This window comes from Salmo trutta, chromosome 32 (assembly GCF_901001165.1).
Source record: "Salmo trutta chromosome 32, fSalTru1.1, whole genome shotgun sequence".
NCBI lineage: Eukaryota > Metazoa > Chordata > Actinopteri > Salmoniformes > Salmonidae > Salmo > Salmo trutta.
In genome coordinates this window covers 15,307,417-15,322,797 of record NC_042988.1, presented here as the reverse complement: position 1 = coordinate 15,322,797, position 15,381 = coordinate 15,307,417, and the positions used below count along the sequence as shown (strand labels likewise).

The 15,381-nt window shown below is 46.0% G+C and overlaps 1 protein-coding gene across 1 annotated transcript in view; it reads right to left on the bottom strand.

The window, feature by feature from the left end:
- LOC115171197 (myoferlin-like) overlaps positions 1-15,381 on the bottom strand; it is a 65,466-nt gene that overhangs the window by 46,364 nt on the left and 3,721 nt on the right. The window lies entirely within an intron of this gene.

Sequence of the window (15,381 nt, the reverse complement as noted above, 5' to 3'; positions counted from 1 at the left end):
CTGTATGTCTGTGATATGAATCTTTCTTGTGGAAACGCATACAGTAAGATAATAATATCATACCCAGATCACTTAAACAAATGTATGTATTATGCTTGCTGGTCTACTGCATAAAGAGGTGTAGATTTCCTCTGTTGTTCGTGTACAATGATGTATGTAATTTTATATGTAGGAATATATTCATTTTTGACTAATCACAGGCAGTATCCAGTTCTCATTTGTACTTCTTTCAGAATTGACAAACCTAGCAACAAGTCCTATACAGCAGTTATATTGGCCACACAGATCTGATGAAAGTCCCTTATGGGGGAACTGAGGACTAACTAGAAAGGTACCAAGGGTTCTTTATTACCCAATGATTAAGAATCATGTTGCATTGCTTAATCTCAGTTATTCCCGTTATGTATACAAAGCCACCACCGTGCCGTGCAGCCACAATTTAAAGAAGTGTGTATATGTCAACATATTGTTGATACCATTCAGGCACTTTGCTTGTACTGGACTAGAGGGACTCAAGAAAAACAAAGTGACAGGATTGTAGCGAGAAGACGACTTTCCTGTAACTGAGTGATCTTAATAAGCTGTCACAATGACAAACATCAGCCTAGTGTCATGACGTTGGCCTGTGGGTAAGGTTTATGACCCCCCCCCATAAATACCTTTCTCCCTTCCCCTCTCTTACTGACCCTACTGAAGGACTGCTGTCCTGTTAAATATAGAGAGTCTGGGAACATCAAACAAATGGGGAAAGGAACCATATTTTGATAATAAAACCAGTTGGAAATATGCTTGATAACGTAATGAGTATGTATGTCAGTTCATTGTTATCTGAGACATTATGATTGATGACAGGACGACATAAACTGTACCTGAGAAAGTATACACCCTCTAGTTATCAGAGTCACATGGAATTGTTATGCAATTGAAATGTTTGATATTGAAATTGTTTGTTAGGAGATTAAATGTAATTTTAGCTTCCAAATGAGAGAATTGGGTTTTCATAAGGAAAGTGCCCTGCTCGATCAGTGGCCCAACCCTGTGAAGAGACAGGGGGTTATAAACGATGAAACACCTCCTTCCCCCCTCTCCACTATATAAGCCTTTGACGAAAAGACATTCAGGAGTTCCAGTACGGGAGGTCTGCAGCCTCTACGTTAGAAGGACACACATGTTAACTAAACCATATCAAGGACAGAACTAAGCCAACCTCGGCGTGAGCTATGGTATGAACTGGTATGAACTTTGAGCTTATTCACTACAGAAGTGATACTTCCTAGCCGTTGAGTTAGCCGCTGCTAACGTGGGCTAGGAAAGGACGGACGACGGATCCAGTCTAACAACCAGACGAAGATACCACCACGTATCCAATTTACCACCATTGACATTCTTCCACTACAGGAAGATCTGTTGGCCAACCCGGCCAGCATCTACGACCAATCTACCGAAGCGCAGCTCAGAGTAAATATTTATTGCATTTTCCTTTTCCAAATGGGCGGTAATTTAGAATGCATAAGATAATGTATTTACGATAGCATAGCTGCTGTTTCTTTGTTCCTAAATCTTCCCGCTCTTTCCCGGTCACAACTTGCAGACTTGTTTACGCTGCTGTGCGTTTTTGTTGCCGTTTTTACTTTGCTACCTGACGGTTTTTACTTTTTCATTACCGTATATTTTTACTTTTTCCCTCACTCAACTTTTTTTTCATTCAACTTTCCTACCCCGGAGGTTTTATCTGGACATGGTTCGTCAGGACTTCAAACAGCCGAAGCTAAGTAACATTAACATGATGCCTTCTAATTGCAGTCGTTGTACTCATAATATACAGGAGAACGATCGCCTTACGGCGAGGATAGCTGTGCTGCAAGCCCAGCTTCAGACGCAATCGTTAGGCAAGGGTAATTTCAGTGTAGGAAAGGATGAAACAGCGTCTGTGCCACCAGCAAGTACAGATAGTAACGTTAGTATAAACCCCCTCGCACGGTCCCCGCAGCCGGACATCTTTCTCATGGCGTCTGGAGGGAAACGCTGTAGGAATGCTCAACCGGTGTCGCTTATTCAGCGGACAGAAACTTTCAACCGGTTCTCCCCGTTAAGCGAGTCGGAGTCGGAGGCCGAGACTTCTCTGGTCTCTACTCCTCCCGCTGTGGGGTCTGAGACGCCGACGGCTCCCACCATTAGCTCTGACAAATTGAAAACCCTAGTCATTGGCGACTCCATTACCCGCAGTATTAGACTTAAAACTAATCATCCAGCGATCATACACTGTTTACCAGGGGGCAGGGCTACCGACGTTAAGGCTAATCTAAAGACGGTGCTGGCTAAAGCTAAAACTGGCGAGTGTAGAGAGTATAGAGATATTGTTATCCACGTCGGCACCAACGATGTTAGGATGAAACAGTCAGAGGTCACCAAGCGCAACATAGCTTCAGCATGTAAATCAGCTAGAAAGATGTGTCGGCATCGATTAATTGTCTCTGGCCCCCTCCCAGTTAGGGGGAGTGATGAGCTCTACAGCAGAGTCTCACAACTCAATCGCTGGATGAAAACTGTTTTCTGCCCCTCCCAAAAGATAGAATTTGTAGATAACTTGCCCTCTTTCTGGGATTCACCCACAAACAGGACCAAGCCTGGCCTGCTGAGGAGTGACGGACTCCATCCTAGCTGGAGGGGTGCTCTCATCTTATCTACGAACATAGACAGGGCTCTAACTCCTCTAGCTCCACAATGAAATAGGGTGCAGGCCAGGCAACAGGCTGTTAGCCAGCCTGCCAGCTTAGTGGAGTCTGCCACTAGCACAGTTAGCGTAGTCAGCTCAGCTTTCCCCATTGAGACCGTGTCTGTGCCTCGATCTAGGTTGGGCAAAATTAAAAATGGCGGTGTTCGCTTCAGTAATCTTACTAGTATAAAGACCTCCTCCATTCCTGCCATTATTGAAAGAGATTGTGATACTTCACATCTCAAAATTGGGTTACTTAATGTTAGATCCCTCACTTCCAAGGCAGTTATAGTCAATGAACTAATCACTGATCATAATCTTGATGTGATTGGCCTGACTGAAACATGGCTTAAGCCTGATGAATTTACTGTGTTAAATGAGGCCTCACCCCCTGGTTACACTAGTGACCATACCCCCCGTGCATCCGGCAAAGGCGGAGGTGTTGCTAACATTTACGATAGCAAATTTCAATTTACAAAAAAAAAAACAATGACGTTTTCGTCTTTTGAGCTTCTAGTCATGAAATCTATGCAGCCTACTCAATCAGTTTTTATAGCTACTGTTTACAGGCCTCCTGGGCCATATGCAGTGTTCCTTACTGAGTTCCCTGAATTCCTATCGGATCTTGTAGTCATAGCAGATAATATTCTAATTTTTGGTGACTTTAACATTCACATGGAAAAGTCCACAGACCCACTCCAAAAGGCTTTCGGAGCCATCATCGACTCAGTGGGTTTTGTCCAACATGTCTCTGGACCTACTCACTGCCACAGTCATACTCTGGACCTAGTTTTGTCCCATGGAATAAATGTTGTGGATCTTAATGTTTTTCCTCATAATCCTGGATTATCGGACCACCATTTTATTGCGTTTACAATTGCAACAAATAATCTGCTCAGACCCCAACCAAGGAAGATTAAAAGTCGTGCTATAAATTCTCAGACAACCCAAAGATTCCCTGATGCCCTTCCAGACTCCCTCTGCCTACCCAAGGACGTCAGAGGACAAGAATCAGTTAACCACCTAACCGAGGAACTCAATTTAACCTTGCGCAATACCCTAGATGCAGTTGCACCCCTAAAAATTAAAAACATCTGTCATAAGAAACTAGCTCCCTGGTATACAGAAAATACACGAGCTCTGAAGCAAGCTTCCAGAAAATTGGAACGGAAATGGCGCCACACTAAACTGGAAGTCTTCCGACTAGCTTGGAAAGACAGTACCGTGCAGTATCGAAGAGCCCTCACTGCTGCACGATCATCCTATTTTTCCAACTTAATTGAGGAAAATAAGAACAATCCGAAATTTCTTTTTGACACTGTCGCAAAGCTAACTAAAAAGCAGCATTCGCAAATGGAGGATGGCTTTCACTTCAGCAGTAATACATTTATGAACTTCTTTGAGGAAAAGATCATGATCATTAGAAAGCAAATTACGGACTCCTCTTTAAATCTGGGTATTCCTCCAGGGCTCCATTGTCCTGAGTCTGCACAACTCTGCCAGGACCTAGGATCAAGGGAGATACTAAAGTGTTTTAGTACTATATCTCTTGACATAATGATGAAAATAATCATGGCCTCCAAACCCTCAAGCTGCATACTGGACCCTATTCCAACTAAACTACTGAAAGAGCTGCTTCCTGTGCTTGGCCCTCCTATGTTGAACATAATAAACGGCTCTCTATCCACCGGATGTGTACCAAGCTCGCTAAAAGTGGCAGTAATAAAGCCTCTCTTGAAAAAGCCGAATCTTGACCCAGAAATTATAAAAAACTATCGGCCTATATCGAATCTTCCATTCCTCTCAAATATTTTAGAAAAAGTTGTTGCGCAGCAACTCACTGCCTTCCTGAAGACAAACAATGTATACGAAACGCTTCAGTCTGGTTTTAGACCCCATCATAGCACTGAGACTGCACTTGTGAAGGTGGTAAATGACCTTTTAATGACGTCAGACCGAGGCTCTGCATCTGTCCTCATGCTCCTAGATCTTAGTGCCGCTTTTGATACCATCGATCACCACATTCTTTTGGAGAGATTGGAAACCCAAATTGGTCTACATGGACAAGTTCTGGCCTGGTTTAGATCTTATCTGTCAGAAAGATATCAGTTTGTCTCTGTGAATGGTTCGTCCTCTGACAAATCAATTGTAAATTTCGGTGTTCCTCAAGGTTCCGTTCTAGGACCACTATTGTTTTCACTATATATTTTACCTCTTGGGGATGTCATTCGAAAACATAATGTTAAATTTCACTGCTATGCGGACGACACACAGCTGTACATTTCAATGAAACATGGTGAAGCCCCAAAATTGCCCTCGCTAGAAGCCTGTGTTTCAGACATAAGGAAGTGGATGGCTGCAAATTTTCTACTTTTAAACTCGGACAAAACAGAGATGCTTGTCCTAGGTCCCAAGAAACAAAGAGATCTTCTGTTGAATCTGACAATTAATCTGGATGGTTGTACAGTCGTCTCAAATAAAACTGTGAAGGACCTCGGCGTTACTCTGGACCCTGATCTCTCTTTTGAAGAACATATCAAGACTGCTTCAAGGACAGCTTTTTTCCATCTACGTAACATTGCAAAAATCAGAAACTTTCTGTCCAAAAATGACGCAGAAAAATTAATCCATGCTTTTGTTACTTCTAGGCTCGACTACTGCAATGCTCTACTTTCCGGCTACCCGGATAAAGCACTAAACAAACTTCAGTTAGTGCTAAATACGGCTGCTAGAATCCTGACTAGAACCAAAAAATTTGATCATATTACTCCAGTGCTAGCCTCCCTACACTGGCTTCCTGTTAAGGCAAGGGCTGATTTCAAGGTTTTACTGCTAACCTACAAAGCACTACATGGGCTTGCTCCTACCTATCTTTCCGATTTGGTCCTGCCGTACATACCTACACGTACGCTACGGTCACAAGACGCAGGCCTCCTAATTGTCCCTAGAATTTCTAAGCAAACGGCTGGAGGTAGGGCTTTCTCCTATAGAGCTCCATTTTTATGGAATGGTCTGCCTACCCATGTGAGAGACGCAGACTCAGTCTCAACCTTTAAGTCTTTACTGAAGACTTATCTCTTCAGTAGGTCCTATGATTAAGTATAGTCTGGCCCAGGAGTGTGAAGGTGAACGGAAAGGCTGGAGCAACGAACCGCCCTTGCTGTCTCTGCCTTGTCGGTTCCCCTCTTCCCACTGGGATTCTCTGCCTCTAACCCTTTTACAGGGGCTGAGTCACTGACTTACTGGTGTTCTTCCATGCCGTCCATGGGAGGGGTGCGTCACTTGAGTAGGTTGAGCCACTGACGTGGTCTTCCTGTCTGGGTTGGCGCCCCCCCCCTTGGGTTGTGCCGTGGCGGAGATCTTTGTGGGCTATACTCGGCCTTGTCTTCGGACGGTAAGTTGGTGGTTGTTGATATCCCTCTAGTGGTGTGGGGGCTGTGCTTTGGCAAAGTGGGTGGGGTTATATCCTGCCTGTTTGGCCCTGTCCGGGGGTATCATCGGATGGGGCCACAGTGTCTTCTGATCCCTCCTGTCTCAGCCTCCAGTATTTATGCTGCAGTAGTTTATGTGTCGGGGGGCTAGGGTCAGTCTGTTACATCTGGAGTATTCTCTTGTCTTATCCGGTGTCCTGTGTGAATGTAAATATGCTCTCTCTAATTCTCTCTTCTCTCTTTCTTTCTTTCTTTCTCTCGGAGGACCTGAGCCCTAGGACCATGCCTCAGGACTACCTGGCATGATGACTCCTTGCTGTCCCCAGTCCACCTGGCCATGCTGCTGCTCCAGTTTCAACTGTTCTTCCTGCGGCTACGGAACCCTGACCTGTTTCACCGGACGTGCTTGTTGCACCCTCGACAATTACTATGATTATTATTATTTGACCATGCTGGTCATTTACGAACATTTTAACATCTTGACCATGTTCTGTTATAATATCCACCCGGCACAGCCAGAAGAGGACTGGCCACCCCTCATAGCCTGGTTCCTCTCTAGGTTTCTTCCTAGATTTTTGGCCTTTCTCAGGAGTTTTTCCTAGGGAGTTTTTCCCAGCCACCGTGCTTCTTTCACATGCATTGCTTGCTGTTTGGGGTTTTAGGCTGGGTTTCTGTACAGCACTTTGAGATTTCAGCTGATGTACGAAGGGCTATATAAATAAATTTGATTTGATTTGATTTGATTTCATTCAAGCCCAACCCCCTTTCCTTTGTGTAACCAGGTTCCGTCCACCGGGACGTTTTCTGTATGACATCATTGGTGTTCTGTGTATTTGTAATTCTGTGTGATTAGTTAGGTATTTAGTAAATAAATAATTAAACCCAATTTTGTATTGCTGATTCAACTTGTTAGCCAGGGTTCGTGAAGATAACCAAGAATTTACAACTTTCATTATGAGACTGAAAATAAGTTAAGGGTTAATATTGACTGCTATCGATGTAAAATATTACTAAGTATTTTAAGAGTTTATTCGGAAGATAACAGCTCTATAAACGTTCTTCCGTGGTGCCCCGACTTTCTAGTTAATTACATTTACATGATTAGCTTAATCAGGTAATATTAATTACAGAGAAATCATTTTATAAGTTAGCATGTCATATCACTTAATCCGGCATAGCCAAAGACACGACACTAGCATAGCTTATTTTGGCAATCATTAGAGCCTTCCCCGGAGAACACTGGGAAAAAATGTAATCTGTGCTCTGTAGTGAGGAACAACACTCGATCCCACAGACGAGGGCAAAGAATCATGAAAGGGAGGACGAGGAAAGACTAACCGCTGGGAGCAATTAGCATCTACCACAGGCATGCCTGTACTCTGGCCTTGTGTATCAGGCTGAGGGAAGGAGAGAGACAAGAGAAAGAGAGAGAGAGAGAGAGAGAGAGAGAGAGAGAGAGAGAAACTGAATTGAGAGAGAGAAGGAAGGAGGGAGGGAAAGATTTAATTTAAGTGAATTGAAAGAGAGAGAGGGAGAGAGAGGGGGGATAGAGAGAAAAGAAGAGAGGAGAGAAGAGAAGAGAGATGGGAGGGGGAGAGAGAGGGAGAGAGGAGAGAAGAGGGTGGGAGAGAAGAGAATGGGGGGGAAGGTGGGATGTTGTCATGCCTCTCCCCTCTTGGCTATGTCACCTCAGTGTGGAAGTCATTTGTCATCACACACAGAGAGATAAACAATCATGCGTTAAAACAGGTCCTGGAAATGAAGTTGAACTACAGGGTCAGCGGTAGAGATCACACCTTGGCATTGAAAGCAGGCTACTCTGAAGCTGAGAGATAAATGCTCTTTGAGTCTTTTGTTTTTATTCCTCTTGGAATTTTATACATTTCACATTTTTTCTTGACTCAATTAGTTGGCACTTGACTTTTCAAAGGCGAGCAGACACATGCAAAATACCCATTGTTGAATATTTTCCCTCTGAGGAAATGAGTTGACTGTTACTGACGAATCATATGGAACACACACTACCTGTCAGCACACTAGCTGGCTATATTTATGCACTGGGTATTGGCTAGTTCCTCTTTAATGAGTCTAAAGCAGTTCCACACTATGAAGTCAAATAATACAGCATAATATGGAGTTCTTTCTTTTGCTGATATCAAAGGCCCTGCTGCTAACTGTGCCAGTCTATTTCTGCTATCATGTCAACTCCTTGTCACTCAAAGTCATGCCATGTTTGGATTGACAATGATTAATGGAGTTGGCAAGAGCAGGCTATAGTTTACTGTCTAGTGTCTAGCAGAAAAAAAACATACTGTATGTTAGTATATCATTTTGGGCTTTTTTAGAATTCTGACGTTGGATATGGAGGATTCGAAATGCCTCAACAGGACAAATGATTGTATATGGTGGTCACTAGGAGATGTCCTTATATCCAACCCCCCCCCCCCCTTATTGTGTGTGTGTTTATACTAGATGAGTCAGCCTCACCCATATACACACACGTCTGCAAAGGGTTCTCAAGCATACTCAACCCCCCATCTGCCAGTGACAAGCCTGTGCACGCTCTGTAACTTTGCTTGTGTTTGAGTCTGGACTCTGCCAGTGCCCCCCCCCCCCCCCCCAGACATTATAGAAGATATAAGATGTGAGTCACTCTCATTACCATAGCCTGCTCTCTCTATCTCTCTCTCTCTCTCTCCCTCTCTCTCTCTCTCTCCCCCTCTCTCTCGACATCTAGATTTGAGTTCCTGCTGATAAGTGGTGAAAAGCATGCTGCTAAATAGAGGCGGCGCATTACGTGACTTAAAAATGTCACATTGGAAATGAAACAACAATGAAGCATCAATACAGCTTAGATATGTTTCATCAATATAAAAGCACTAATATGTGAAGTAAAAAGCATTTTGAGACCTGTTTCTCTTGATACAGAGTAGACACATAAGACACCATTTTGAATCTATTGAGTTTGAAGTGATTTGTGCTCATGGTGAAGCAATAGCCTTTTGGAGAGAGAAAACAGTTCCATCATAGTGAGAGATAAATCCTCCTCACATAGCACAGCGAGTCTGAACACGGAGGCAGGTACAGGGTGTGGTAGTGGAGCTGTAAGGGGTTGTGCGACTTCAAATCACCCCTCACTTTTCACTTACCAACGTGGTAATCATTGAAGCTCTGCGGTAACACAATTTTGCTCAACACATGTTGTCATGGCAAGAGGAGTTCCTGTAAACGTTATGTGGCCCATTGCAATGGAAAAACTTGAGCTTTTTTATGTAATTGTAGATTGTTTCTGTATCTCACGTATGGGGTAAGCCCTTCGGGACGGGATCACAAGGACACTCCAATCACACAACCTATTGTAAGGCGCCACGTCCCGCCCTCTAGCTCATTATCATTTTCTTCCTTTTTATTTATTTATTTTATTTTTATTTCACCTTTATTTAACCAGGTAGGCAAGTTGAGAACAAGTACTCATTTACAATTGCGACCTGGCCTGTCACGTCCTGACCAGCAGATGGAGCTGTGGTAGTAGTTTGGGGGTCAGGACGTGGCAGTCTTGTGTGTGTCTTGTGACTCCTAATCAGGAACAGCTGGGAATCGTTGTTCCTGATTGGGAGTCATATATGTAGGAGTTGTTTGTCACTGGGGTTTGTGGGTGGTTGTTTTTACACTGCGTTTTGTATGCCTGTAAGACTGTCACTGTGGTGTTTAATGGTTTTTCAGTGGATGCTCTACTCCTTTTTTGAAAATTAAAATATGAGTATCCACACTTCCGCTGCGCCTTGGTCCTCCTTACAACAGCACGAAGTATTTTGTGACAGAACCACCCACCTACACAGGACCAAGCAGCGGAAGAAGGCTGGCGAGGACTGGGAGACACGACGGGTAAGGGAGACCGAGAGGCACCCCCATGAATTTTTTAGGGGGGTGCACAAGGGCTGTGTGACGGGGCAGGAGCTGCCCACCAGTCAACAGTCGCCAGAGCTGCCCGCCAGTCAACAGTCGTCAGAGCTGCCCGCCAGTCAACAGTCGTCAGAGCTGCCCGCCAGTCAACAGTCGTCAGAGCTGCCCGCCAGTCAACAGTCGCCAGAGAGGCCAGACTGCCCTGAACTGCCGGAGTGGCCAGACTGCCCTGAACTGCCGGAGTGGCCAGACTGCCCTGAACTGCCGGAGTGGCCAGACTGCCCTGAACTGCCGGAGTGGCCAGACTGCCCAGAACTGCCGGAGTGGCCAGACTGCCCAGACTGTCCCGAGCGGCCAGACTGCCCAGACTGTCCCGAGCGGCCAGACTGCCCAGACTGTCCCGAGCGGCCAGACTGCCCAGACTGTCCCGAGCGGCCAGACTGCCCAGACTGTCCCGAGCGGCCAGACTGCCCAGACTGTCCCGAGCGGTCAGACTGCCCAGACTGTCCCGAGCTGTCAGACTGCCCAGACTGTCCCGAGCTGCCAGACTGCCCAGACTGCCCCGAGCTGCCAGATCGCCCCGAGCTGCCAGACTGCCCCGACAGCCAGGAACGGCCTGCACCTGAGCCACCTCCAGGATAGGTGGGTTGGGGAGGGAGGGTGTAGCACAGTGCCGTCGGTGACGGCAGCCACCCTCCCTTCCCTCCCTTATTGTTTAGGGTTAGTGTTCATGGGTTTTGTTGGGGATTTTGTTTGTTGGTGTTTTTTTTGTGGTTAGGTGCATTCCGGGGTCTGCACCTTGAGGGAGGGTACTGTCACGTCCTGACCAGCAGATGGAGCTGTGGTAGTAGTTTGGGGGTCAGGACGTGGCAGTCTTGTGTGTGTCTTGTGACTCCTAATCAGGAACAGCTGGGAATCATTGTTCCTGATTGGGAGTCATATATGTAGGAGTTGTTTGTCACTGGGGTTTGTGGGTGGTTGTTTTTACACTGCGTTTTGTATGCCTGTAAGACTGTCACTGTGGTGTTTAATGGTTTTTCAGTGGATGCTCTACTCCTTTTTTGAAAATTAAAATATGAGTATCCACACTTCCGCTGCGCCTTGGTCCTCCTTGCAACAGCACGAAGTATTTTGTGACATGGCCAAGATAAAGCAAAGCAGTTCGACAACATACAACAACACAGAGTTACACATGGAGTAAAACAAACATACAGTCAATAATACAGTAGAAAAATAAGTCTACATACAATGTGAACAAATGAGGTGAGATAAGGGAGGTAAAGGCAAAAAAGGCCATGGTGGCGAAGTAAATACAATATAGCAAGAAAAACACTGGAATGGTAGATTTGTAGTAGAAGAAAGTGCAAAGTAGAAATAAATAATGGGGTGCAAAGGAGCAAAATAAATAAAATAAATAAATACAGTAGGGGAGGAGGTAGTTGTTTGGGCTAAATTATAGATGGGCTATGTACAGGTGCAGTGATCTGTGAGCTGCTCTGACAGCTGGTGCTTAAAGCTAGTGAGGGAGATAAGTGTTTCCAGTTTCAGAGATTTTTGTAGTTCGTTCCAGTCATTGGCAGCAGAGAACTGGAGACGGCCAAAGGAGGAATTGGCTTTGGGGGTGACCAGGGAGATATACCTGCTGGAGTGCGTGCTACAGGTGGGTGCTGCTATGGTGACCAGTGAGCGGAGATAAGGGGGGACTTTACCTAGCAGGGTCTTGTAGATGACCTGGAGCCAGTGGGTTTAGCGACGATTATGAAGCGAAGGCCAGCCAACGAGAGCGTACAGGTCGCAGTGGTGGGTAGTATATGGGGCTTTGGTGACAAAACGGATTGCACTGTGATAGACTGCATCCAGTTTGTTGAGTAGGGTATTGGAGGCTATTTTGTAAATGACTTTGCTGAAGTCCAGGATCGGTAGGATGGTCAGTTTTACGAGGGTATGTTTGGCAGCATGAGTGAAGGATGCTTTGTTGCGAAATAGGAAGCCAATTCTAGATTTAACTTTGGATTGGAGATGTTTGATGTGAGTCTGGAAGGAGAGTTTACAGTCTAACCAGACACCTAGGTATTTGTAGTTGTCCACATATTCTAAGTCAGAACCGTCCAGAGTAGTGATGCTGGACAGGCGGGCAGGTGCAGGCAGCGATTGGTTGAAGAGCATGCATTTAGTTTAACTTGTATTTAGGAGCAGTTGGAGGCCACGGAAGGAGAGTTGTATGGCATTGAAGCTCGTCTGGAAGGTTGTTAACACAGTGTCCAAAGAAGGGCCAGAAGTATACAGAATGGTGTCGTCTGCATAGACTTACGGAGATCACAAGCTCTCTCTACACTCTCCTCAGCACGACTTGTCTCATTGTTTTCCGACATAATTGTGACCTCGCCACCGAGGATAGGATACTGCTTCTCGTGTAGAGTGTTAAGTACTTTTACCAAAAGGAAAAGTTGGGTTGTTCTCAGTCTCCAGTCAAAACTAGCGCCACATGGCTAACTTTTGCCCCACTCGCCCACTTAGCAGTACCTGCTTCGTGCTGCTAATTACCACCATAGTGGAAGGGAGAAAAGAGAATTTTGAGATTCGGTCCCTTTCAAAAAAAGATTGCAGTAAAACTGCAGTTAAGAGTGCAGTATAACTGCAGTATGTTGCAAATACATGCGTCCAAAATAACACCGTTTTTTTTACTACAGTCATTTTGCAGTGTAAATGCAGTTACAGTGCAGTATAACTGCAGTTCAACTGCAGTACACTACAGTTATTCTGCAAGTACTGTGTCTGAAATACCACAGTCAACTGCAGTTACTGCACTTTTACTGTAGTTTCATAACGGCAATCTTTTTTAAAAGGGGTTAGCCCACGGTGCAAGGCAAAGCTAACCTAGCTAGCTCACCGAAGACTTACATCACACTATTTTCCTTCAGCTAGCAGTGTTCTAGCAATAGCTAGGCTATTAGGCACAAGGTGAATGCTAGCTAGCTAACACCAGGACAAGCTTCACAGCTAAATGTCGGCCGGTGTAACCGTTGTGAAATGGCTAGCTAGTTAGTGGGGTGCGTGCTAACAGCGTTTCAATCGGTGACGTCACTCGCTCTGAGACCTTGAAGTAGTTGTTGCCCTTGCTCTGCAAGGGCCGCGGCTTTTGTGGAGCGATGGGTAATGATGCTTCGAGGGTGGCTGTTGTCGATGTGTGCAGAGGGTCCCTGGTTCGAGCCCAGGTAGGGGCGAGGAGAGGGACAGAAGCTACACTGTTACACCAGCACACGCTTAGAGATCATTCCACTAGCTCTTTCTACTCTGTTAGCCCACGCTGCAAGGTAAAGCTAACCAGTTAGCTCATCAAAAACGAATGCTATCCGCAGCTAGCAGCGTGTTAGCAAAAGCTAGGCTAATAGCCCACGGGGTGAACACTAGCTAGCTAATGTCAGGACTTGCTACACAGCTAAGCATCGGCCAGTACACGCATAGCCTTGAACCCTCCACTATTCGGAGCTATGGATACTACTACCCCTTCACAGTGTGTACCCAGCTGGTCTCCTGTTCCCCAACCGGCTCACCCATGCCTGTGTGGGTCCATGATGTCAGTGAAGGACACACATCCTATCTGTGTTGCCTGCTTGGGACTGGAGCATGCTCAGGCGGCTCTTGCTAACCCAGAGTCCTGTGAGCATTGCAAGGAGTTGCCAGAGTCCAGCCTCAGATGGAGGGTGTGCAGAGCAGCCCTCCTCGAGGCTCCTCTTCCTCCCAGCCTTCGGGCGAAGAGGCAATGAAACAACCCCGAGCTGGGCCAAGGTTATGGGCGGTCTCCCCCCAGATATCCACTCTCTGTTTGACGAGCTAGCAGCAGGGAAAGGAGGTATAGGGGTTTATGAGGAGGAGGACAACAGTATTGTGTGACTCTTCTGCAATGAGGATGAGGAAGGTGAGGAAGACCCCAAGGCTCAGGCCTCAAGGCCTTCAGCACCCTGAATGGAGGGCCCTCCTCTCCCAGCCTGGAGTACAGGCTAATCCATTTGTGCGAAAACGGCAAAATAGACTGATTCGATGGGAAGAGATTCTCATCCCGTACCGTCCCTAGGAGACAGCATGTCCCCATGATCCCAGCATGCTTGGTGGAGGCTAAACACAACTGGGACAAACCCCTTTCCGGTAAGGTCCCACCGAGGGACTTCACTGCCATGGACATGCAAGGTATGGAGGAGCAGTGGAACAATCTCACTAACCACCTCCACCCCAAACGCTGTGCCTCCCTCACCGACATGTCTCTCCCTGGCAAGATGGAACATTTATTTTCATCCATTCTCCAGCGCCCCATCTTGGACCAACAGATCCTCAACAGCTATTTGAAAAAGTTCACATTTCTTATGCTTACACACAAAGTGCTGTCTTGTTTTGTTTGTCGAGGCAATTGCTTCACTAAAGTCAATTTGCAGGATTTTCACAAAAGCATTCTGCCAGCACATAGGAGATTTCTCAAGTTTGTCTGTCAAGGTATCGAGTATCTAGCTGTTCCCTTCAGGCTATCACTAGCCCCTCGGACGTTCAGCAAGTGTGTGGAGGTGGCCCTAACTCCTCTGAGATGCAGAGGACACAGGATCTCCACGTACATAGACCACTACCTGCTCTGCTCCCATTAACAGAAGCAGGCAGTGAGAGACAGAGCTGCCCTTGTAGATTTCAGGATCAATCAGATAAACAGTTGTTTAGTGCCCACATAGAGAATAGAATATCTAGGCGTGGTTCTGAATTCTATCTCTTTCCAGGCCGCACTATCAGACGGGCGAATCATGTTGCTTCACCAGTGTCTCTCCATGTTCCAATGGGGTCATACGGTCACACTCAAGACGTGTCTCTATATGTTGGGGTTGATGGCCTCCACCATCTCAGTAGTTCTGTTGGGAATATTGAGGATGAGATATTTTCAGTGCTGGGTGTCTGCCCTACACCTGTGTCCCCGTAGTCACCTCCATCGGAGGATAACGGTGTCCTCACCAAACATAGCATCTCTCCGCCACTGACGGGACCCCTCGATCTTCGCCAAGGGCATTCCCCTAGAGGTAGTGTCTGTGAGGAAAGTAGTGACAACAGACGCATCTCTCACAGAGTGGGGCAGAGTCTGTGAGGGGAGAGCATTGAATGGATTGTAGTCCCCACAACTACGTCATGCTCACATAAATTATCTTGAGTTGCTTTCAGTGCTGCTTGCACTAAAGCATTTTCTGCCTTTTCTTCGGAATTGTCACATCCTGGTCAGAATGGACAATACGACTGTAGTGGCATACATCAACCACCAAGGTGGCACCCGATCTCTGCGTTTGTGCAGACCAGCCCACT